This window comes from Protopterus annectens, chromosome 6.part0 (genome assembly GCF_019279795.1).
Source record: "Protopterus annectens isolate FY-2018-M chromosome 6.part0, PAN1.0, whole genome shotgun sequence".
Taxonomy (NCBI): domain Eukaryota; kingdom Metazoa; phylum Chordata; order Ceratodontiformes; family Protopteridae; genus Protopterus; species Protopterus annectens.
The window spans coordinates 289,318,081-289,345,670 of record NC_056737.1 but is presented as its reverse complement, the minus strand read 5'-3'; positions in this window follow the sequence as shown (position 1 = coordinate 289,345,670).

The following is a 27,590-nucleotide window of genomic DNA, read 5'->3' as shown; positions in this document are numbered from 1 at the left end:
TATATATATATATATATATATATATATATATATATATATATAAAACTTGCCGTATATATTTAGACATGTAGATGTGGACATATATATCTATATATGTAGGCATTTGCATGTTTATATGTTCATAAATGTATATATATATATATATATATATATATATATATATATATATATATATATATATATATATATATATATATATCAATATGTTGTACCTGTTTAAACATTAATATATTTACTCACACACATACATCTACATGTTGGAATACATTCTCTGTACTGTTGAATGACTGGACTGTATGATATGTTTGTGAATATATCAAGGATATGTATATCTGAGATGGCTCAGTGATAAACCAATTTGCCTATGGTGTGTAGGGTCCTGGTTGGTTTGATACTAGCAGAGGCTGTTTGTTTTGTTGCTAGGCAGAACAAGGACCATTGGATACAGTGTGATTAAGGCACTTCTGCGCAGTTGTAAGTGGGTTTGTGCGATGGTAAGCACTGCTAAGTTATGGTTACTGTTTCTTATACTCAGTTAGCGCCTGACTTGCTTAACCTGTGTAGGCATTGCTTACACCCACGCAAACAGGCGTAATCCCACTTACTGCTGCTTAAAAGTGCTTACTCCCTCTTACATCTGTGCTAATTCCTTTAAAAGAAAAGAAAAAGGGGTTGATAGGAAAGTGGTGAAGAAAGGGGCACAAAGAGGGAAAGACAGTTGGGAAAATAACTAAGGATGTGCAGGAAGGGTGTAGGGAAGGTCCTTATCTGCCCATTTCTTCTACAGCAACAGCTGTGCATATACACTGTATTTGGAGGTAGATTTGGATACTCAAACCCCTGGGAGAGGGGTGAGGACAACAATAATTAATTGTGATTCCAATTAGACCAGATTATATGTGTCCAGTGGATACGTGTGCGAAATGAACAGCTATGTATGGGGCGAGATTTTTTTGTGGGAACAGATTGCCCTTTTTATTTTCAGGTGGTAGTGGGATGCTGGGTAGGGGTACTGGGTATATTTGGGGAGGTAGGTTGGGTATAGTAACAGACAAGACACACAAGATGCATACAGAGGAGGTATATGACCCATGTGGAGATAAGCACCTTGATGGGGAGGGGTGTTGGGATATCGGAAGTCCACAAGCCCCCTTGTGGTAACAGTGGGACTGAGGTCCCCACCCATGGGCAGTTACCACTGCACCTTCACAGCCCCGAAGGTGGCTGTACTGGGGTCTGAGCCCCAGAGCCAGGCTGACTCTCAAATTGTGACACGCGGCCCTCAAGCTGGCATAGAAGATCATCGACCTGGTCATTGGATCACTCTAGGCACCACAAACCCAACCTGGCCATGGATGACAGGTGCCTGTCCGTGCCCACTCCTGGGGGGGGGCCCATCCCCTGAGGCGGTTCAACCTGAAGGTGGTGCAGGACCAATGGACAGGGAGGTGCGAGGTTGGGCCCCAGACATGGTGGTGCCCAGTGCCTCGGCCAGCCGTGGTGGGACAGGTGGTCCCGCTGGGACCGGCCTTCTCAAGCGTGCTGTAGTGTTTAGATTTCAACATCATATATAGGTTAGTTATAGTCAACAAATTCCAGGGTTTGGTATAACAGCATGCATAGATATTCCCATTAACCCAGACACCAGATACAGAACAGTTGCATAGCAAACAGAACACATGCATATATGGGACCACAGTAGTAATACGAACAGAATTCAGGTACGTTGATGTCACCGTGCCAGCAATGTTTGAATAATTCAATATGGCACATGCATGGGAACCATTAGAATATTTATCAATCAATTGTCCATTATCAGAGTCAGTGCATACTAGTTGGGGTGGGTATGTTGATTATTGTTGGAGATAAGGTGGGGGGAGAGAAAGTTGTCAGTTAACAAGTAGTATATTCTTGTACTCCACATTACTTTCCTAGTCAGTGCTGTTATCTGTACCTTGCAAGTGTTACTACACTACCCTATAAACCTATATTGGAGACTGATATGGCTGTCAACCTCATTACACATGAACTGGTTTTACCTGCAGCATAGCCCTCTTACCTGGTTTACCTGTGGAGGGAATGTTTGTTAACACTGACTGTACACTTATGGTGGGATTCTCAGCTGATGTTTTGCACTATCCTATCCAACTCTTTCTGCACAGACTCTGGCCATGTGTTGACCACATTCTGGTATGCCTGGACATATCTAGACTATTGTCGTCTTCCGCCTTTAGTGACCTGACACACACATGTACATGCTTTCCTACACCGTTATATTATGTAGCACAGTGTGGGTGACAGTGACCACTGATACTTTACTATTCAGAGAAACTGCAGCACTCACAATCCACTACAATACCAGGGTGGATGGTACCAGTACAGGTTATATTGGTCTGTATTTCACAGCACAGTGTTCATATCCAACGTACCTGAGGGAGCAACGCTTGTTAGCACTACCTGACTGTTGCCACACAAGGTTCCAGATTACACATTAGTAGTATGCACATAGATCTCACTCTGTTACTGCACACACTCTGACCACAGCTTAACAGGTTGGGGTGTAAACGGGACATACATGGCTCCTTAGTCACATCAGGTATTGGGGAGTTGCTAGTGTGCCAGGTTTGTTGTCATAAATGTGGGCCAATTAGTTGTATTTCCTGTTTGCTGACTATACATCTGGGATCATCCCATGGATTTCCCAGGGAGACATGTTGATAGGCATTAGATATGGGCCCCTTTAATAGACAGTCTGGACATACAGTCATGGTGATTAATTCTGTATGCAGACTACTACTGCTGGCAGGATTCAAACCGTGGCTGTGTGTGCTAATAAAACAACAGTTCACATCTCAGCTGCATGTGCTATTCAGGTTTTGTTGTCTGCATTTCCCCTCTTTACTGTCTATGTGTCTCTCAGTTGTACTAAATTACCTCTGGGGATTACACCTGTCATATATACATTCCTACACATTCACGTTATGGTTAATGGTGTGGGTAATAGTGCTTAATACTACAGTAGTATTACATGATTGCAAATCTACATTACTATATGATACCAGAATATACACATACAGTCCAGCTGTTAGACCTGTTTTGTCAGGTTATTACACTTTTATTGCCATACTAACAATAATAGACTCTTCCTGCCATATTCTCTAGTGTATGCAGTACTTGCCCTGAACAATAAAGGTTTTATACTAGCAATTACTTTACTACTACTTTTACTTTTTATTTCCTATGACAGTAAAAGCATGAGTATTACTGACCTGCCTCGCATCACAACCACACCAGGCAGCAGATGTGGGTCTCCTGGTTCACAGCCCTATCCATTGCAGCTGTGGGGGACATAAGAGGAATATTTAGCCATACCTATTCATGATATACCTGAGCTGGCCATTATTAAACAGGTAGTGGACTGATACACACAGCTGGGACATCCCCTGATGCTCTAGCCTTGTGGAGCCACTCCTCCAAGAGGTCCCCTTCCACCGCTTAAGGTCGACATAGTGGTGCCTGACCTGCTCACCATGTCGGGGTATGCCAGTGGACTGGTGAGGTCACAGGCGAGATGGTCCCAGGCCTCCACCTAATATTGGGAGCCCTGGTACTGGTCCTGCAGCAGTCTCTGTGCATGGTTTTAACTAGGAGTCCAGCCATGACCTTGGACTCCTGGATGCACCAGCGCTGCGCACGGAAGCACACTCCTTCTCCCCTTACTGCCATAGTGTCTGCAAGGGGAAGTTACAACCAGTTATGATCTGTATTCCTGCCTCTTGTGTTTAAGTAGGTCTGATTTCCTGCACTTTTCTGTGATTGGCCAGTTTTGAAAAGGCTAAGCTATGGGCAAACCTGCTTACCTAAGGTTGGCATTGTTTAAAGAAGTATACCACTGGGCAGATTGAATTGGCTTCCCTACACATTGCTTACACTTACTAAGTTGAGTTGTGCTGCAGTTGGCATTGCTTAATAGTTAATTAGCACTATATTTGGCTTTTGGCAGTGATTTATTATTCATTACAGGTTATGTATGTGTCTGGTATCGGTGATTCATGTGTACATACACTGTATGGGGACCTGGGGACTTCTACACTTTATTACAATAACACCTCAAATCTATGCTTACTACAGTGCTCCAGTTCACATATTTATATTCTGTGGCAGGTTATACAACATCACACTGTACATAGATTCAGTTCACATGTTTGATTTGATTTTCCTGTGGTGAGGATTAGTTTGCTGATACCTCATTTCTATGTATTGCTGTGATGGCTTACTGATTAACTTCTGTGACTGTGGTATGCAGGGTCTTGAGTTCGAGTCTTGCAGAAGCTGTTTATTTTGTTGCTGGGCAGAACATGGACCATTGGGTACAGAGTGATTAAGGCACTTTAAAGCAGTTGTAAGTGGGTGTGCACAGGTTTGCGTGGAACTAAGCAATGCTAACCTCCGGTTACAGTTTCTTACATTCAGTTAGCTTCTACTTTGCTTAATCTCTGTAGGCAATGCTTAGCCCCATGCAAACGCACTTAAACACGCTTACTAGTGCTTATATATGCTTACTACTGCTTAGTTGTGCTTAAACCTGCTTACTAGTGCCTTATTCATTATGACACTGACACTTCACATGTGCATTTAATGCAGTACTCTGGTTCACATTTAAATGTTATTTAGTAGATTATACTGCAAAAGAATGTCAAAAAATGTTCATATACAGATTTCACATAGAAAATGGAATGTGCTGCAGTGGGACTTGAATTGGGAATGCCTGCACATTAGGTGGATGCTCTGACCACTACACTATTGCTGTGCTGCTTCATTTGCATATATCTTCCTTGTTATCCTCTTCAGCCTTTTGAACTGCTTTAACCATAGCTAAGCGATGGGCAAACCTATGCACCTACAGTTAGCTGTACTCGGGGTTTAAAAAAAAAAATAAAAGGGTTTATTCATTTTATTTGTATGTCATGTTCCTGTTGTACACATGGGGGACTTTTGGTGGGGATATGTGAACACCTATGAGCAGTCTCGCTCATTTATTTACAGTGTCTGCTGTTCTACTTTGCAGGGGCGTGTTTATTATGAGAGCTCTGCTGTCAGACACACCCCCTGCACTCGTCCACACTCCATGCAGGATTAGGAGGTCAGGCAGCATGCTTTCATTAATATGCATGGCACGCTGCCGTCCTCCTCCTAAACTGCTGCTTCCATGCAGGACTAGATTAGTCCTGCACAGAAGACTAGTAAATCCAGGGGAATGGGTATAAAGGCATAAAATCAGAGGCAATTTTAAATATTACTTTAATTGACCTAGAAAGTTGATAGAACAAAAGGCATTGCATCCACATGCATTTTCTAAGCAATAAGATGTGTGAACCTGCAATATATGGTAGTACTGATTGACTGTAATCCTCAGTTATTTACCAGAAAATCAAAAATAATTATGAGAGACAGGGCAAAAATATGACACAAAATCTAGGACATTCTATAAAATCAGGGAGAAATGAGTGGCACTTTAATACATAAATTCATGTTACTTGGAGTTACGCCATTTTCATGCATTGGAGATGAAATTAGCTAAACCACTGTAATGCGGCAGCCATAAATTCTCTGCATTTTATGGAATGCAGCATAAGCTGACACATGACATCAGTACTTACTTTGCTAAATAACCTTTCTCAAAAAAAAAGCTAATTACTTAAAAAAAGAAAATATCTCAAAACTTATTAGGATTTCACTTGTATTATGTATAGCATATTTCCATCTTCTTATCAAACCTTCTTATTAAAAAAGAGAGAGACAAACAATATAATGCATCTAGCTGAATCATGTCACTGAGACATAAATCCTTGACTATGATGATGATGATGATGACTCCTGATTGAGTAGCGACTGAGTAAAGGAGGAGGTCACAGAAGAGTGTGGGAATGTACAGGCAATGTGAGGTCACCCTTCTAGGGGGAAGGGAGGTAGGCAGTCCTTTTGCTTTACTGATAGGTGTCACTGCTATCTCACAAATGGTACTAAGGGCCATGAAGTCCACATGCTTACCAAGCACCACAGTCTGTAGGCTGCTAATAAATATAGAAACATTTAGACTGCAAGCCTGGTATTATAGCTGTGCTTGGCTGCTGCCACAAAAGAGTTTTGTGGTATTAACAGATCCCCTAAAAATGCACAATGGATGATTCGATGGCCTGAATTGTCAGGTAGTTCCCTGGCCAGATAGCATTTAGGTACTCACTGCCAAGTCATTGGTCATGAACTAGGAGATGGAAGTCAGACCCTCAGGCCCTGGGGACTAACATACTACCTACCCTTTATGGCTGCCAGGATAATGACCCTTCTGGTTTTCTGTCACCTCATTAATAGATACATAGGTGATTACAAGGCTATTGCTTCCAGTGGTGGATCTTTAGAAATTTAGCTGTATATTCCCATGAAGTGTTTAAGCCTTATATTTTAAGTAGAAAAAATGTCTGTAATATCCTAGTTCACAGCACTAGTAATCAAAGCCAGGCCAACCAAGTACTGCCTCTATGCTCAACTTACTAAGTTAGAATGGGGCTGTTGCAGGGAGAAATAAATAGTCTTATGACCTATACTAGTGAAGATGAATGATTTGAAGACTTGAATAGAAAAAATACATGAAAATGTCTAATCAATGAAATATGATCTAAGGTGCAAAGTTCCAAAAGCGTTAACACTGTGATCCTACAGTTATGTATGTGTACAATGTGCACAGTGCTGGTTATGATGACTCACAAATACAAAAAGTAATTATCTATGTAGCACTAATCACCTTTGTGTTACTCCCTTAAAACTATGCAGATATCATTCCCACAACACTGCATTAATACAGCATTAGTGTCATGCTGTCAGACTAAGATATGACAGAATACACAGAAAGGGACATGCAGCTAAATTAAAAATGACAGAACAACACACGTTTTCCCTTAAGACACTTTCTCTATATGTAATATTAAGTTCATTACTTGCAAGCAACATCAGAGAAATCTATTGGCAGTAAGAGACTGTCTTATTCTGTTAGTTTTTAATTAAGCTGTATTTGTTTTTTCTGTGTATTAATATCTGCATAAATGAACTCCATCCTGTTGCTTCCCTTTAAATGTGTGACAAGAACTTGTTAATGTTGTGGAAAGCAACACGGCTAAGAGGTGCAGGGGGAATTATATAGATATGCACGGATAATGATATCTGTTTGTAAGGATACAATAAATGAAAGTGATTACTTATTTTATTTAACATTTGTTTACCAGGAAAGTCTGACCTGGATAGAGCCTATTTTCAGAGGAGGCCTCGGGAGAAACACTCCAGACACGTTTTTGTAACATGGGAGGAAACAGGAGTGTCTGGAGGAAACCCACATGAATGCACGGAGGACATGCCGACTCCACACAGAAGGCACCCTAGCAGAGAATCGAACCAGAGAACCTCTTGCTGTGAGGCAACAATGCTAACTGCTACAATATTGTGCAATCCTTACTTTCTATAAAGGCATTATATATCTATATTTGAGGTTTTAGAAAAATAATTCTGAGATTAAAAATATCTTAAATCAGTAACCAGTGCTTCCTGTAAAAGTTAAGTTAAAAGCAAAACACTCTCTTAAGTGTGTGTGTGTGTGTGTGTGTGTGTGTGTGTGTGTGTGTGTGTGTGTGTGTGTGTGTGTGTGTAGTATAAACATTCATACAGACAGGAGAGGGTTATTAATACCAGAACAAAGATACTATATCAGTCTGATGCTGGTTTTTATTTAATACCACCCTAATAGCAGTGCTCATTTAATCTTCTCCTACCACATACAGTTGATTGAATTACCTGTAGTCAGAGTTTTGTATATATAAACATTCTTGCACTCTCCTGTTTTGTATTAGTTTCTTTTTAACCCTTGTATCAGGTCTATCTACACTTTAATTAACACTGCAATAGTCTAATCACTTTATGTACACGTTAACTAATGTTGTAGTAATTTTAGAATGTTATTTGCTACTATTATACAAATGTTTGTGGATTTTGAACTCTAATGAAAATGGCCCTCAGATGGACTTCCCAGTTATCAAAATATGAATGAATGAATGAATGAATGAATGAATAAATGAATGAATGAATGAATGAATGAATGAATGAATGAATGAATGAATAGTGAGATATTAATCAAATGACGTGCTGAGGATGAGAAAGGATCAGCACTGATTTAGGGGACTGAGGGGGCAAACAAGCCATGACAATGGATCAGAGAGAGAGCGCTCAGGGCTATCAACAAGAGAAGGATGAAGAAGCAAAAAGGCAAAAGATGAAAGGTAACATTCCTAACTTGAATTTGAGGATAGTAATTAGGGCAAAAGACAGGGCATACAAGAGATGGAAAGCAGGGAGAGGTACATACAAGAGGCATAGTTATAAAGAAGAAAGCAGAACAATAAAGGACATGATGGGGAGAAATGAAAGTTTGGCAGAATGCATCAGGAATGGTTTCTAGAAGAATTCAGATACAAAAAGAATGAAGGAATGGTCAGGCTTGACTAGACTTAGAAAATGGGAGAGAGAGAGATCAGGGATGACTAGAAAAAAAAAAAACAAAATGAGGTATTAAAATAATATATTTCAACTTAGAAGCAGTAAAGCAAGAGAAGGGCAGTAAGGCAGGGCAGATAGATGAAGCCAATGGTAGGCATAAGGATAGAGAAGGAAGAGCTAGACAGAGAACTTCCTGTACTTATGAAACATAAAGAACAATGAGCAGATGGTTTGCTTCTCAGTGTCCTCAGAAATGTGTTTATTATACTGGCAAGTCCCAGAATAGAGATCTTCAGCAGATCTCTGCCCATTGCAGAAGCACCTGAGAAATGTAAGACAGCTCAAGGGTGCGAGCAGAAAACATGCAGGGAAATACAGTTATATAAACAGTGAAAGTCACAAAGACAGTACTGAAGGAAACATTGCTTCTTCCCTAGAAGGCAGTCTTTGGGGTAGTAGCCTTATTTGTATTGTAGCTTGGGGGTTAATATCTTTGCCATCAGAGTTATGGGGTATGATATTTAGTCCTGATCCAAAGTAATTGTTTATGTGTAGTTTGCGTATTCTTGCAGTCTTGGTTTGGGTTTCTCTGAGTACTTTAGTTTTTGACCAGCTGCTAAAACATGTTGGTTGATTATCTGCTCTAAAATTGTCTGCATATGTTGCATTTGCCATAATCTTTGTACATTGGGTCATGACTGAAAAGGGTCAGGCATAGGTTAATTCACTTATCCTGTTAACAGATACAAAATGATTTAATAAAACTTCATGGGATCATGACAAGAAATAGTTGTCAGTCAAATCTGATGTAGTTTTCTGCCTGGATTACAGAACTTGCTAGAGGAGTACAGGTAGTTGTGGTCTAAACCGGCGTTGCTGAGATATCTGATTTGGTTCCTTGCAGGTGGCTAGCAGACAGAGCAAGTAGTGAGACTGAACAACTGCACTGCTGCATGTTTGTATGAACACAGGCAATTATACTGAGAAAGACGCTAATCAGGAATAATAAAAAAGACTACTGGATTGCATAAGTTATTGATCCTGGGTATGTACTCTTTTTAATGTGTTTGTCCCAGGAATATCTGGGACACTACAGGATCTACCTTTTCAGTAACACTAAAATAGGTGCAGCAATGGAGGACAGGGGAAAACCCCAGGAGAAGAATTTGGAAAAACTGACTAAATAGACAGAAACATAGTATTTAAGGATCCATGCAAACAAATGCAAAGTATTGCATTTAGGCCACCACCGTTGTGGTGTGAAATGTCAATTAGGAGAGCAGAACTGACGGCAGCAGAGCAGAAAAAAAACCTGGCATGTTGGTCATGTGACTAAATTGCAAACAAAATACCTGGGTGAATCCACTGGAGGCTGGTAACATCAAATGAAGCAGAGCTCCACAAAGCAAATGAATGGATGGGACTAAATAGAATGGGATAGGGTTATATTACAACAGGTCAATGACCTGTGATCAGGCAACAGTTGGGGTGAGTCACTTTCATTTACAGACTGCCTCTGCACCCGCTCATTCTGTTGACTTTTTAACCTTATGATGACTAGTTGTGATCGTTAGGGCCATCACTAGCTGAAATGGAGCCACAGGCAAAGGACTATAAGGTGTCTTTCTGTTCACACTGGTTTCCCCAGTGACCCTCCTGGTTTCCTTCTACCATGACCTCCCATTATCATCCACTTTTTCAAACTTTATCTACTCTTCAGCTTTTCCTCCAGCCTTTCCACACACTCTAACTGCCCCAGACTGCATTGTAATTTATAACTGACTGTCTTAAAATTAATTGGATTAAGATAGGGGTCACCTCCAGAAGAGATTGGATTCTAGAAGCTGTAAGGTACATTTTAGAGCTTTCCCAATGTTCCTTAATAACCAGTAAGGAAAGCCATATAGCTGTAATGTATTTAAGGAAGAAACAAGCTGTAGCAAGAAAACTGAGCACAAACAGAGCTGGGGATCACAGTGATGTAAAAAATGTGTTCTTTTGCACAAGCCGCTGTAGTACAATGAAAACTTTTATTAAGCAAGATACAACACAATCAGATAAGCGCTTTCATCTCTGCTAATTCAGAGACTTCTTCAGACAAAGAAATAAGGATGAAACAACTATTTAAATACTAAATTACAGCTTATGCAACTAAACCAACGCCCCTAATTAATGTTAAAACATGCCCACCGCATGTGCACTCAGTTCATAGTAAAGCATAAAACCTTCACAAATCTGTGAATTACTAAAACTATGTAAAAACCTATATATAATAGTAAAATTAGTGTAAAAAAAAAAAAAAATATATATATATATATATATATATATATATATATATAAAACATTTAATAAATACAATATGATAAATGTGTAAACAGTATTAACATAATCTCATGTAAAGCACACAATAAATAAAATTCATCTTTCTAATGCCTTAAGTTTTAGAAAACAGGACAATGAAAATGCATCATTTAAGCCTGGCCACTGTGTGTGGCATTAGTTCTCAGTTGCCATAAAACCTCATGTTTTTCCAAAATTAATGTCCATGGGCCACCTCTTATGTCTGGGTAAGTGTCTCAATGATAATACATTTAAAACCATGGTTAACATGTTCCATACAATGTTTCACCAATGCATTCTTGACATTTTTGTTTTTTATATCCCTGAGATGTTCATAAATGCAGTTCCTAAATTTCCTTTCCATCTTGCATATATCAAAACAAGGACACTTTAAGCAGAATGCACACTATACCACTCTCTCAGTGTTACATGAACATTTCTGATTCAAGCTCACTTTTATATTGTTAATGTTAAAATGACATCCTTCTTGTATATATGGACAATAATTGCAACTACCACACTTACTCAACTTCCCACTTTCATGTTCCTTAGTTCTAGTCTCTAAAATAGACTTTAGGCATTTATCCTTTCTATACACTATACAAGGTTTTTCGCTGACCAGTTCCCTTAGGTCCTTGTTGTTTACAATAACAAACCAATTCTTGGCCAGTATATCAGCTATGTTCCTACTCGAGCTGTCGAATGTAGTAACAACTGCAGTATTAAAATTACTTGGTTCCTTACGCTCCACACTTTGCAAATTTAGTGTATTAAAACATTGTGTATTTTCTATATAATTATCCAAGATGTTATCCACACTACAGTTCCCTGCCTTTTGATTCAAAATAGGCAAAAAATACCATCTTTCACGCTTTTTGATTACTTCTAGCATAACCTCATTTGTAAGACTGAATGGATAGCCCCTACAAATAAACATGTCTTTCAGCTTATCACATTCGTCTAAAAAACTGTTAAAGAAGGTGAAAATACATGCAGCCCTTACAAACTGCCCTTTAACGACAGCTCTTTTTTGTTTGTAAGGGTGAGAACTATCATAGTGCAAATAACTATTTGAGAACATAGATTTCCTAAAAATTTCTGATTTGAATATTTTCTGCTCCCTGTCTTTCATCAGTCTAATATCCAAATATGAAATTTTATCAAGGTCAATGGAGTGGGTAAATCTCAAGAAACTTGTCGAGTTGTTCAATTAATCTAAAAACTCAGGAGTTATTTCAGAAGGACCTGTCCAAAAAATAAAAATATCATCTAAAAACTGCACATAGCATTTGCAAAATGAAAAGTAAGGTGAATTTATTAAAAATCTCTTTCCGTTGGAGCATTACCACATTTGCGTATAGACCCCCACATACTGAACCCATCAACTCATCTTCCAATTGTAGGTAAAATTCTTTGTTGAATAGAATAAAATTATTATATAACACAGTCCCTGGGATTCATGAAACTTGCGCCATACGCCGGAGTAGCGTGGGCGATCTAGCGCCAAATATGGCCGCAGAGCGATTCAGGTAAGAGCAGTTTCCACATGCACTACCAGCGTACGGCAGAGCTGCACAGTTCCTGGAACATGTATGCTCATTACCCCATGTGCAGCAGTGTAGCATGCAAATGAAGGTATATAGCGATTCATGAAGTGGTGCAGGCGTAGTGTAAGCATGTAGAAATGTAAACCAAAAAAAAAACGGTTTACATTTTGTCAAACATAAAATCGGAGCCATGAAAGCGGACCAAACTTATGTATTATAATGTTAATATATGCCAATGGCTAAATATATAGCCAATGGCATAAAACAACGTGCACAACATATAAAAAATAACATTTAATGTCATGGTCACAACAACACAAAGTAAAACCGCAGTGCATCTGTGCGCAAATGGGATCACAAGGAAAATATATTTAGATGTCATAAAACTGTAATGTAACGCAATTCATGATATCCCCATAATAGTCAGTGGCATGCATGCTACACCACAACCATGGTGCAAGGATTGCTAAGGGTCTGTGACAGTGTTCCATGTGGTAAGTAGGAATTAGCAGTCAATGCTATGCAAATGAATCAAGTAATACTGAATCGCAAATGCCCCGCTGGCGTAAGGATGTACCACACAGCATAGCGGTACAACACCGAGGAGTGGCCTGGAGGTAAACATGACATCAAGAGAGGGGCGCACCACCGTAGCTGTAAGCACATTGGATCATTGCTAATCAATGTTGCGTGTTGCTAAGCAAAGCCGCAGGATAGGGGTGTGGAAGTAGCCATAGCTTTGCTTAGCTGAGAGCACACAAGGTCACCGGAAGTTCATGTAAACATGCATGAAAACACACATGAAACCTGGTAAACAGCTGTGCACAGCATGCACCACAGCTGAAACAGGAAGGATATGGGAAGACAATAAGGAAATGCTGCAGCATGGTAATTGGAGTACAAATGAGTAATTAACACCTAGAAACTCACAGTAGGTGATAGACAACAGCTAACAAGGCTGCTAGCAGCTACCTGCAGAACAGGAAAGGGGAGGTGCTGTACAGCAAAGAAAAGAGAATTGTCACAGCAGAACAAAGCAAACTTGCAGTAGATCAGCTACATAACACATTTCCCAACACAATCCTGGGTTGTGAAAGCACAAAACAAGAAAGGCGGCAGCTGGATGCATGCCTGTCAATGGGAGGGGAATCAGGTTGAAAATAGAAGTAAAGGGCAATAGATGAATCATGGCAGACAAGCGTAAATCAACACCAAAGGCCCACAATAGCAGTACCTGCTGTAAAAACAATAATTAAGATACCCTGCAGCTGGAATAGCACAAACACACCCAGTTACACCAGCATCATCCATTTCACAGTAGTATAAGGTGTGAAAGCCCCCCACACACACTTGTGTATTCCCAGATACTCTGCACCATTGGTGTATATAGAAGGGGAACTTTTAATATGTACATGTTAGGGGCTGCCATAGCTTTGATTCACCAGCATGTGTTGGAGACGGTGGTGTGGAGGATGATGCTGACAACCATCTCAGGCACTGGAGGAGGAGAAGAGTGTTCAGACCCAGGGTAACCTACCAGGGGCTACATGATCTGGAGATAGTAGAGCATTACAGGGTGGACAGGGACATCATACAGCAACTTGTTGAGCTGTGCCGGCCACGCCTCAGAGCCAGAAGTAACAGAGGGGAACCCATCCCAGTGGACACAAAGGTGTGTGTAAGCTTGAGAATACTAGCCACAGGTACCTGCCAAAGGCCAACTGGGGATATCATGGGGATCGCACAGGCATCAGCATCCAGGGTACTCCACCAGTTCATGGATGCCATGTTAGCACATGCCAATGAGCACATATACATCCCCTGAATGCAGGAGGAGTTGGCCAGCAATATGCATCTCTTCCACCATGTGGCAGACTACCCAGAGGTACTGGGTGCAATAGACTGCACACACATACACAGCAAGTCACCACCCGGTGAGCAGGGTAGGCGCTACATAAACCGCAAGGGATTCCCCTCCATCAACTGCCAGATCATGTGCAATGCCCAGGGCATTATCATGGATGTGTGCGCTGGCAGCCCTGGAAGCCTTCACGACTCCCGCATCTGGCATGCCTCACAGCTGTATCAGGTATTTGCCAGGGGGGACATCCCATATGACCACCTGGTGGGGGATGCTGGCTATGCACTGGAACCGTGGATGATGACTCCCATCAGAAATGCACACACAGCCATGCAAGAACGCCATAATGAGACACACAGAAACCAGAATCATCATAGAGCGTGTTTTTGGGATGCTGAAATCACGGTTCCATTGCTTGGACATATCTGGTGGAGCCTTGCAGTACTCTCCAGGAACGTGTGCCCACATCTTCATAGTATGTGCCATGCTACACAATATGATCCTGCAGAAACAGCTGCAGCAGGGACAGAATGGTGAAGGCCCTCACAGCCCACCACCATCGCCAAAGGACCCACAGGCACAGGGGGACTCAGACCATGAACACCCTGTGCTAGCCCCAGTAGGCAGATGGAGGTGTGCCCAGTATGCCCATGCCTTGGCAAAGAGGGAACGCATAGCACACACACTGACAGTGTAGGCACACATGGACTGACACCCTTCTCCACCTGCACACATAGCAAACATGGATGGCACACACACACGACCACCTGTAAATTGTCATGTATAGGTGGTCTACTGTGTGCATCCTACATAGGTAGCCCTCAACTATTGTACACACAACTGCCATTGGCACAAGGTAAGTCAATACCTGAACAGTAAATTAAGCTATCAGCATGTGCCCATACTGTATGCATAGGTTCATAGATACATAGGTAGGTACATGCCCAACTGCCAAGGCCATTCATAAGCATAGGCAAAACGTGCCTGCTGTTGCCACCCCAGTGATTAATTAACTGTCCCTCTGTGGAGCAGAGCCAATTGCGGGATCCCTGGGGTGTAGCTACTGTTCACCACCCACTCTGCAAGGATTCCCCAGAGTGTTAGTGAGGGGTTTTGTATAATGTAATTAGGGATGTACTTCCAAATAATGGGGAGTATCCCTGACAGGAATCTTCACAGATGTGTACATGTTACATAGTATACCTTAAACACAGCTTGCATATATAGGTAGTTCTCCACAGAATAATAAACATGTGGAACACACAACCGCTGAAATGTGCGTTAATCACCCTTGCACTACCAGTGCCTGCTCTGAGAGGTAAGATATCACTGCCAGGATTAGAACATGCAACCATGTACACATTCATCACAATAACATACCACTAAGCTACCTGAGATGTACCAATGGCAGTCGTGTATACTGACTGGATAAAACACAAAAGGTAGGAATGTGTTGAAATAGGACAAACTGGCATGTACCCAATGAAAGGTGTATGTTATAAATATATATATATATATATATATATATATATATATATATATATATATATATATGGGTTCACTTTATAACATCGAAATACTGAAATGTCGAATTTCAGTATCTCGAAGCTATAAAGTCGAATGTTACAAATAGCGAACGTTCATAATCGTGAATTTGAATATATCTCGAAAATATGTCGAAGTCGCGGTTATGAAGTTACGCTACGTAATGTCCGAGTTTGTGTTTTGGTGGTATGCGGTGCCATGTGTGGATGTAGGTGTTATGTCAGGTAAGTGAGTGCTTTGTAAGGGTTTTGAGTGGGAGTTAGAGTGTGTGTGAGGGATTGGAGAATGTGCGTGTGTGAGTGAGCTTTTGTGTTGTGTTTGTGCAATCTCGGAGTTAGTATATATAAGTAGGGGGTGGGGGGCGCAGCTTATGTGTGTGTGAGTTGTGTATGTGTGTTGTTTTTCTGTTTATGTTGTGATGTGGGTGTTGTATGTTAAGTGTAGTGTGTGCGGTGTTTTTGGTTATGTGGTTTCGCGGTTTTTGTTTGTCGGTGTTTTGTGGATTCGGTTTTATAGTCTCGAGATACTGAAATTCGATATTTCAGCATTTCGAGGTTATAAAGTGAATCCATATATATATATATATATAATATATATATATATATATATATATATATATATATATATATATATACATCATAATATATATATATATATATATATATATATATAGAGAGAGAGAGAGAGAGAGAGAGAGATGTCGATATATGGGGATATACATATATATGTAGTTATACATACAGGTTAACAACATCTACATAACCATGGAGGTACATATAAATGGGATACCTACCACATACCGACCTACGCACGTAATCCCGAGGCTTAAGGTCCGAAAGAACACAGTACCGAAACACCAGATGTGCGAGGTGTAATCTCACGATGTTAATGGACAGTTAGTCAGTGCTTCTGGTGTTGCGGTTCAGGTAGGTTACTGTGTGAAAGTGTGTTTCTTAGGGCTGTAGTGTGTGTAAGTGTGTGTTCTGTGTGTGTGGTGTGTGTTCTTGGGGGACTGTAATGTGTGGGTGTGTGTTAGCTTTGTGCGTCTGTTTGCATGACCTAGGAGGTAGAATATTAAAGTAGGGGGTGGTGTGGGGGGGCACAGACACCTACATGTGGGGTGTAGGGGGTCTTGGCCACCTGCTCATACGTAGTGTAGGATGGTTTGTTTGGATGTGTTGGGTAGCAGTGTGCCTGTGTGTGCGTGTGTGTGTTCCATGTCTGTGTTACTTTCGCGAGTTACTGCCGATGTCAGTAATGTGAGGTATAGGAATCTGGTCCCGTTATTGTGTACGTCAGAACACTGTGGTTTCGGGATTCCGTAGGTCTCCCGTATACAGCGGTTGAAGAGTTCATATATGTGTATAACATGGACTATAGCAATCACACATTCTGCCACTACCTGTTTAGTCCTGGAATGTCTGACATTTATACAGAACATGTCCCACTCTGGCCATTTGGAAAGGTGGCAACCCTATAGGACCTGTATGTAGAGACATCAGACTTTGCAGGGCAACACACCCACAGCCAGTAGAAAGGGGAGTACTTCACTGTTTTGCCTAAATAAAAGGTTACTCTTGTAGCATTATAGTTGCTTATACTGTTACCTATAACATTTAGGTGTTTCAGAGGAACATAATTGTTTTATGCTACTACTACAGACAATATAGGTAGTCTTTGCCATAAATCACAGGACATTTGCCTTAATTACAGTTATTATGCAGGACACAACTGCCCAAAGGGGAGTGTCCCTTGCAAAGGTGGACAGGTGGTAACCCCAAACCTATTATTCTATCAACTTTCTAAGGTAGTCAGTGGAACATGCACTTTCACTCACTATCAGACCTCTCATGCGAATGGGGAAGAATGAACACTGAATCAGGGACACTGCATAATGACCTCAGGGAGACATTTAGAAGGTTGGTGCTATTAACCTGACATATTGACGGACACAGAGCACATATGTATTCATACATATTGTCTGAGGTACATGCTGTTTATGACTCTTGCATGTTGTCATTATTCAGTGCGTGTATTTCACCACCTTTCCTCCTAATATCACTAGTTCTAGGAGAGTTTAGTTGGGACTGTGTTAGATTCTGATTCGTAATAACAGACTTCCCTGGTAATCGGGGACAGTTCAATGATATGGTCCCTATGTGTTCCCCCAGTGGTTTACCGACTTTCCAGTATATGTGCTCTTAAGGTTTGGGAGGTATGGGCGTCTGCTATACCCACATCGGAATATTGCTTACACCCACGGGGAGGTCCTAATATGTTTCTGCCAGCCAACACCTGCACGCCTAGCCCCATAATCGCATACCAGTAGTTCCCCCTCCTGCCACTACTCTACAGCACTCATCCTTACTGTGGGCGCAGGTGGACGCAGGTGGGATATTAACACACCCCTACACACTGCCCACTCTCCCCATGTTGGGACACATGTCATGCATTGTGTCAACCATGTGTTATCAGGCTTGCACAACCTACTGTTCCGTGTACAGCAACATCCTGGTCATAATTGTGTTACCCTATTGGTTGGAAGTACCACATTTTTGGTGTCCCGCAAGGGACGTCGCTGTCCATGTTTAAACTGTAGACCTTGTAGATCTCTCTCACTGGTAGTTTCCTGCCAGTGGTCTGGGAAGCAGTGTTGTATTTACCTTTATTGCATGTCTGTATGTCTCACCGGCCTAGCTGGGGGAGGGTGGTGGGAGGTGGACGTTTGTTGAGTGGCCCTCCCACCAACATATGCCTGGTCTAAACATGTTACCCGTAACTGCTGTAACATAAACTAGGTATATACATGTGTATATTTACTGTAACATATATATATATATATATATATATATATATATATATATATATATATATATTTACATTAATATATACAGACATAACTGCATATGTATTCATACATGTATATTCATATCTTGCTGTTTTATATATATATATATATATATATATATATATCTATTTGTGTGTGTGTGTGTGTGTGTGTGTGTGAATATATATATACATATATATATATATATATATATATATATATATGATTATATATATATGTACATCAGTGTGTCAATACATTCCCGCTCATACGCACTTACACATGCGTAATGGTGTTTATAAGCTTCATCAGCATACTAGTGCCTTATTCATTATAACACCGACACACTCCAGTTATCTTGTAATCGGTATGTAGCATGTTATAAAGTGGACAGATGTCGCTATATGTTCATGTATGGATTACCAATGGTAATTGGAATGTGATAGTGTGATTCGACCCGCCCCTCTTCTGCACAGCCTATTATTCCATCTGCTGTCGATGTTTGTATGAGCACATTCCTATTATTTATGTCAACAAATGGAATGCATTTGTTGCAGAATTTGTACTTCAACATATAATGTTGTCTGCATGTGAGTATGCATATATACCTATTACGACCTAGCTGACCGCTACGGGGTGGTCCATTAGAACCAGCCCATCCAACCCTGGCATGCCTGGATCCATAATTGCATACCCATAGTTCCTCCACCCCACCCGTGTTAAATTTACACTCGTAACATCCATTATCCACTTGTTATCGCAGCCAAGACACACCTTTACACATTGCCCTCTTCAGAGCTTTTGGGGCCTTACACACATTCTGTCCCGCCTCATGTTATTCACAGGATCTCCCGCCATGTATATTTGCACATATGTGCCTTTCCTGGGGTTATGGAATACGGCCATTTGCACTTTCCAATTTTTGGAGGTCCCAGTATGGGACTACATTCCATCTGTGTGTAAAGTAGACTTAGCATTTCAACGATGTTACTCCCACGGGTAAAACCCTGCCTGTGGGTGAGTAGCAGTGCTCTGCTCACTCCTGGGCTGCTTTTTATGACATACGCTGAAAGCACTTTATAATACCAACATTGCTCTTGATTCCCTTCACATCCCTTGTGTATGCTTTACTGTTACAACATCCATTCTTTATATATATATATATATATATATATATATATATATATATATATATTGCTCATGTATGTAGATATATATCTATACACACATATGTGTGTGTGTGTGTGTGTGAATATATATATATATATATATATATATATATATATATATATACATATACATATGTGTCTATATATATATATATATATATATATATATATATATAGTACATATGTACGTACAAACATACATTTCCTATGCTGTGAGCTGCTTACACGCACGCAGGCGCACTTGCCTATGCTTACTGTGCATTACATATGTTTACTGCCGCTTATTTGTGCTTATTTGTGCCTTATACATTATGACAATACCACTTTGATTGAAAGGATCTGGTTAATAGTCCCATGCGATACACATGTTCACCTTTACATGTTTAAATGTTGGCTTTACAGAAGAGCAACATTCATTCCACAAGGAAAATGATATGTGCTATTGTTGACCTTGAACCGTGAATGCCTTTTCGTTAGGCGAATGCTCTAACCACTACACTATTGATGTTCTGCCTCATTTATATGTATACCCATGGTGCATAGTTACCCAAACACACGAGTCATCACTTCACTTACACTGCAGGCATCCATTTTCCTGTTGGAAAAAATGCACTACTACACATGCGCCATTCCCTATTCCCTACTGCTCTGGACTCATGCCGCATGTTGACTCACTCCAAGGATATTCAGACCTCCAAAGCCTATAGTCCTGGCACATAAGTGTGTTTGATTGTCAGGGTGTTCATATGGTCTTCCGGGTTTAGTCTTGTCCGACTGGGGACCGGGACTGCCCTGTACCTAGTTGTAAGTCAGACTTAGCATGAGGAGATCATTCGTTCCACTTTTAGCGTCCTACCTGTGGTTGGGGATCCAGAGGTGTGCTCACCTATGGCCATCCTGATATATAACAGCACTATTATGGGATTTCCTATATTGTGACCATGTCCATTCTTCATATCTACATGTCAGTATAAAGGTTAGAACTTTACTTATTTGCCTATATGAAAGCTTATTCTTGCAGCAGTTTAGTTGCGTAATCTGTTTCTTGTAACCTTTATTTTACATAAATAACTGTTTTATGCAACTGTTACATGAAATATGGGACATATTTCCTACAATCACAGGACATTTGCCATTGTATTATATTTGGTCTGGACACAACTGCCCAAAAAGGGACTGTCCCTCACAAGGTGGGGCAGGTGATAACCCTACTTACATCTGCTTTAAAGCGCCTTAAACACCCTATATCCGACTGCCACTATGCAAATATGTAATGTATATATTCCCGATCATGCATGTGGGGAGACATGCATCATGGTCAGGTGTTTAATCCCAGGTCGTAGGTTCTGCAAGACCGGCTGGAGGCTGAGCAGACTTGTGGACAACTACTGCTCATACAACTTGTGCCCAGATGTATACAGGACTGGACATTGTGTCGTGACACCAAGTCTAATGTTTAGAACAGATACATATCTCATGAGGGATATCCAAACATTGTGGGGACCAATGACCTTCTTTGCTTTATGGCTGTATGGTAGGGTTATACATGCAAGGGATACATAGTTTGCAGTCCTGAGACTGCCTAGGGTGAGACTGCCTACTAGATATGGGTAGGGGTCACTATGTGCAGATATGGCCGCGCCTATCTAGCGGCCCGAGTATGGCTGGTTTTGGTGGATGTTCAGGAAGGGGGTGGGGTGTGCTGTGAAGGGGATGATGGGTATTCAATTATGTATCCAGGTTTGTTGGAGTTGGATGGCTCAGTTCAGGCCAGACCATTATGTGGGTATGTGCTGGTAACGTTTCTTTACTTGTGTATTGCACATTTTAATGTTCACATGTTTGTGGGATTGTATTGCGGATGTGTATATTTGTTCTTTGGTTATCTTCCTGATTCACCCACCGCTCTCTCATAGACCTCCAGTTCACCTATTGTGCATCCAACCCAGTCTCCCCTTGGCGAATTATTACATTACCCGTCACCCCCACCCCCACATTCAACAGACACCATTCATCCCTTCTCTAGGTGATGGCCCATGGCACAGTCAACAGAACACATTGTGTACACTACATATCTCTGGGACCAATATGGTTGTGAGGTCTACACTAGCATTTCAGATCATCCACGTGCTGTACTTCACGCACATAGGTACACGCAAATACTTATCTTTCATGACATGGTAGGAAGACCCGGGTAATACCCGTTCATCTATGGGACTTCCTGACAAGGATGACTTGAACCGCAAATGGGCAGATATTGGTCGAATGCTCTGACCATTGGTAGGGTTGCCACCTTTTCATATGACCTGGATGGGACATTTTCGGGACACATATCTGAGTTTACAGGCTAACACATACCCACGGTCATTACAAAGGATAGTACTTTAGTTTTATGCCTACATATAAGCTTTTATTGTTGTGGCAGTATAGTTGCTTATTCTGTTTCATTTACTTGCTTATTCATTTTTTTGTAACATATAGGTATTTTATATACGGACATACGTATTGTATGGGACTATTACATTACATATGGGACATAATTATGTCCTACTATAGCAGGACATTTCACATTTATTATGGTTTTGGTATGGACACACCTGCCTAGAGGGGGACTGTCCCTCACAATGTAGGACAGGTGGTAACCCAAACCATTGGGCTAGGCTTGGCAATTGGCGGTGTGCTAACATGATGCGTTTCGCTTCCACTTGGTATAACTAGCGACACTACAATGGAATACGGGCACTGGGTTTTAAATATCATTTGTTCGAGGGATGGGGACTCAATATTCAGCTACTTGCCTTTGTGTTTACTTCTTATTGTGGTGTTCGCAATGATGTCTTGTATGCTTTGCATACATTTCAGTATCAATGGACACTGACAGGAGTGATTACTATTAGAGGCAGGCTGTACTAGTCGGCATTTTAGGTTGCACGTATGCAGCCGACATGTTCACGCCTCCATGCAGCACTTGGACACACCCCCTGCACTCGTATACGTTTCCTATGCACGTGGTCGTTATGGCAGTGCACCTTCATTAATATGCATGTGGTGCTGCTGTGCCATCTCTACGCCACATGGTCGGCGCAAGGCTAATGCCGTCCTTGCGCCGAGCTTCATGAATACCTCTGAGTCTCTATCAGTTGTTCATAAACATTAACTTTATTCTGAGCTGTTTTCTTCTCCACAAAATAGTCACAGAACCACTCAACCCCTAGTTTGTGTGGTATAACTGTGTATAAGTCTCTTACATTGATGGTCAAAAATACCCCTATGCCAGAGTATTTGAGGCTGTTTATTCTTTCCAAAAAGTTCCATGAGTCTTTACATAAATGGACTTCTCCTTGTAGTACATTCTTTAATTAAAGGTCTAAGAACTTAGCAATGGGCTGTGTTATGGATCCTCTACTATCCACAATAGGTCTCATTGGTGGATTACATAACTCTTTGTGGATTTTGGGCAACCCAAATATAGTGTGTGTTTTCGGGTGGGGGACATTCATGTAATTAAGTTCATCAATGGCAATACTCCCTTCTATAAATAAATCATTGAGCTCATTTCTAATTTTTCCATAAGCTCCATTTACTCAATTTAGTGAGACTTTTTTGTAAGCTTTACTTTCTAATATTTTTATCATCTTGTCATTGTACATTTCAACATCCATAATCACCACCCCACCCCCTTTATCTGGTTTCATGATTCTCACATCATCCATACTTTTTAATTCCTGCAAGTATTCAAATTCCTCTTTAGACATATTATATGTCATATTTTGGAGCTTCCTGTGTTCTAAGCTCTGTAAGTCCAACTCACACATATTTTCGAAATAATTGTAAAGATGGGTGGAGTGGTGGGTTATATGTGCTAGAGATGTATAGTGGGTTCTTAGTATATTCTACATTGTGGAACATTATGCTCAAGTTTAATTTCCTTACATATTGTTTTATAGGTTCATAGGTAGGTATTAGGCTATCTGCCCGAGGGCATTTATAAGCCTAGCCAGAGTGTGTCGGCTTTCACCGCCCCATTGATTAATTAACTGATCCACTGTCAATTAGAGCCAATGAAGTGATCCCAAGGGTGTATTTTCTGTTACCCATCCACTCGTCAAGGTTTCTCTTGAAGAGTGTTAGTGAGGGGCTCTTCCTAATGTAGTTTGGAATTTTGTTCCAAAGCATGGGGAGTCTCTGTGACAGGAATCTATCCCTCCAGCATGTTCTATTTATTGTTGTGGTGAGGTTTAGCTCACTAGCGCGTGTGGCTCACAGTGACTTGGATTTCTTTAGGTGGAGCATGTCCATCAGTTCTGAGTTGGACATGGCTTTGTAAGTCAGGCAGAGATCACCTCTGAGTAAGTGATATGCCACTAAGTACAGACGGAGTTTTTTCAGTCGGGTTGCATAGGACATATGCTTGAGGCCAGTAATCCTCTCGGTGAGGTACTTTTGTTGTCTTTCCAGCTGTTGGAAGTGTCTTGTGAGGTACATCCCAAATGGGGCAGTGTACTCTATGATGGGTCTGATGAGTGACGAGTAGAGGGGTACTATAACCTCTTTATTTCTAAATGCGAACCCTTTAGTAATTAGATGGGCCACATAGAAGGATTTCCTAACTACTTTGGCAATATGATTGTCAAAGGAGAGATTACTATCTACCTGGGTCCCCAGATCTCTTATTACCTTTTCTGTATTAAGGGGGCTGCCACCTATGTGATAATTTGTGGGTGTTTTGTTTTGCCCAAACGGGATGACTATGCATTTTTTGACATTTAGCTTGAGGCCATGACTTTGATACTAGATGTCCATCTCAGTAAGGCCCTTTTGGAGGATGTCCGTGTCAGCCGAAGAGTCAATTATGTCTCCCAGTTTGCAGTCATCAGCAAACCTGGTTAGCCATAGTCCTCCTGTGTTTGCCTGTACTTCTGAGAAGTATATGCCAAACAGTAGGGGTCCCAGGACCAAGCCTTGCGGGACACCACTTGTGACTGGTTTAGAGTCGGATCTACCAAAGTATCACTCACATCCATAGACTTAGTTGGGACAAAGGACACCTCCCTAGCCAGCAAGTCACATATAGTTTGATCAATGTGTATGGAGGAAAACTTAAACACTTTGAAGTCCCTCTTTGAATTCAAGTGAATAGAAGGATTTCCTTCTTGATTTAACATATTAACTATCTCCGGCCCTGAGTACTATATCTCAGCCTGCCTCTCATGTTCCCTCTGAAGCTGGAATTGTCTCCCCTCCCCCAATATGTTTGATGGGTCATTTCCTGAGCATTTTCCCGATTGTTTCTCTCCCTGATATGTTCTGAACGTCTTAGGGGTGGAAAATCCTCCTGTTCTAAAAAAACATCCATATAATTTGTTTGTGCCCTTACATGAGTGTTATTATTATTAACAGTATTATTGTTATTCCCCCAAGCCTGAAACTTCGGTGGGTCAGCATAAGCAGTGTTGGACTCATACTGCATCCTGTCTCTATCAAGCGTCTTAATTTTCCTATTTACAATACTATTTGTTTGCCCTTCAATACTTTTAAAAAACATGATTATATTCAAACACATTAGTTGCATGCAAAACATCACTAGTGATACCTTTATCTAATTCACATGCCTCTTTAGTCAAAGTCTCAATGCCTTTTTGGTTGAATTTAATAACCATCTCCATATATTCATAGCCATGATGGTCAAACATGGCCAAAAGTTCTTTGTGGAACAATGAATTAGTAATAAGACCAGATCCTCAAGACTGGCTTGGTTCCTCTCTAGCTGTTCAAGCCTTTGAGTTAACTTCTCTAATGCACTATTCAGTGCAGCAAACAAACTATTCACTGTTTAAGTGAATAATACAAGTGAATCCCCCTCTTCTCATCAAAACACTGCCTTATCTGAACAGAAAATGAATGCCCAAGGTCTACCAGCATGCAGGCCAGCTCGGCTTTTGCTACAGGAGCAGCAAACAGGTTTATCATCTTTTAACTTTTATTCTTCAACACAGAATGTCTTTGGGGTTCAACCACATCGCCAGGGTGGATTTAATATCACTCTGTTTTCTTTTGTGAATCTGAATGTCTCAGACACTAGTTGTATGATGCAGACTGAGTCAGTCAGCAATGATGCACACTACTTCACCTAGTAGCCTAAGCAGTCCCAAAGAAAAGTAATTCCGATGCCCCTGAAATGGCAGACGAACCTTCACTAAGATATATTGATTGTATTCACTTCTGGGTGTATGTCTAAAAGCTGGCTTGTTTTCAAAACAGAACTCGGAACTCCATGCATGCACTGTGTTGTGTTTTGACTGATAAAAAATATATTAAAAGCATTTTTTTTTTTTTACATTTGGAATGGTTGCAATCAGGTAATCCAGTACCTGGAGCCATCCCTGTTTATAACGTTAGGGTGACAAATTCCAGAAGCAAAGAGATAATGCCTCTGTTTTGTAGGCCCCCTATGATAATATGCTTTGATTATCAGGTGCAGTCATGGAGGTCATTCTAACAGAAGAGCAACAATGTTCTAGAAAGATGCCAGGGGAAGTTAATCAGAAATGTAAAAGTGACAGAGTGGAAATGATATGACCAAAAACAAGAGGAGATGGAGCTATTTCTCATTAGACCAGAAGAGATGGGGAGCAAATTCTTGTCATACAAGATCATCTGGGAGAAGTGTCTGAAAGTGTCATTCTGAACAGGAATGAGAAAGGAGCGTAGGAGACACTGACAGGAGATTATAGGGACAAACTACTTTCTGAACCTCTGAAAGTACTTCTTTAAAGAGAGCCATAGAGTAGACTACCAAAAAGAACAGTGGAGATGGAATTAGCATTAAAGAGGACATGGGAGAGTTGGAAAAAAAGCAAAAAATAAGAGAGAGAAGGGGATAGTAACTACTGGCAGAATGTTAAATATACTTAAACACAGTATCTCTGTTTACCCTCCTCTGGTTCTTCCATTAAGCAAATGTAATACAATGAAGTGTTAATGAGGAATTATTAAATGTATGCAGCATTTTATCTGTTGTGATATTTTCATAACAGACTGGGTTTTAGCTTATTGACAATCATTACAGCAAAGCCCAGGGCAGAAAAAAGTACACTGAGGGCTTCCCAGAAACATACATCTCGCTAGAGATGTTAAACTATGTTTGTGATCGTAGTTACAACTTTATAAAGAGAATGCGTGACTGACAACATCCTCCTCATTATTAGCTGAAAAGCTAGCTAAAACTGAATGAACTGTTACTCATATTTACTAACTTCTTTAGCGTGGGTGATATTGAGGGCGTTCTTAATTATGTACATAGAAATAGGGCTTGCATTTCTATAAACATCTCAAAACATAACTTCTGGAAATAAATTTCACATCTGGATTTTGAGTGAAAACACTGCCCATACTGTAACATTGTTGTAAAGTTACAGAGGGAAATGTTCAAAATACTGCAGAAAATGTGTCTGGTATGCTGTTTAAGTTGAAATACAGGTCTGATTCCAACACTTACTCTCGTTAAATACCACTGCTAAAAAACTCAGTTTGTGTTGAAACAACCTTTCTGTCCATAATGGTGCCATTTATGCTTTTTATATCAGTATTTGATGGGTGCTGGTATAACTTGATGTAATAAGAAAACTCTGTCAAGATTAATGACAGCATGTAGGAAGCAGGGCCTAGACTACCAGCATTTCTGTGCCCAGTGAAGGTAAAGGAACAACACGCCTACAGCCAGTGATACTCCAGCCCATCAGAAAGTAGCTCACACTGCA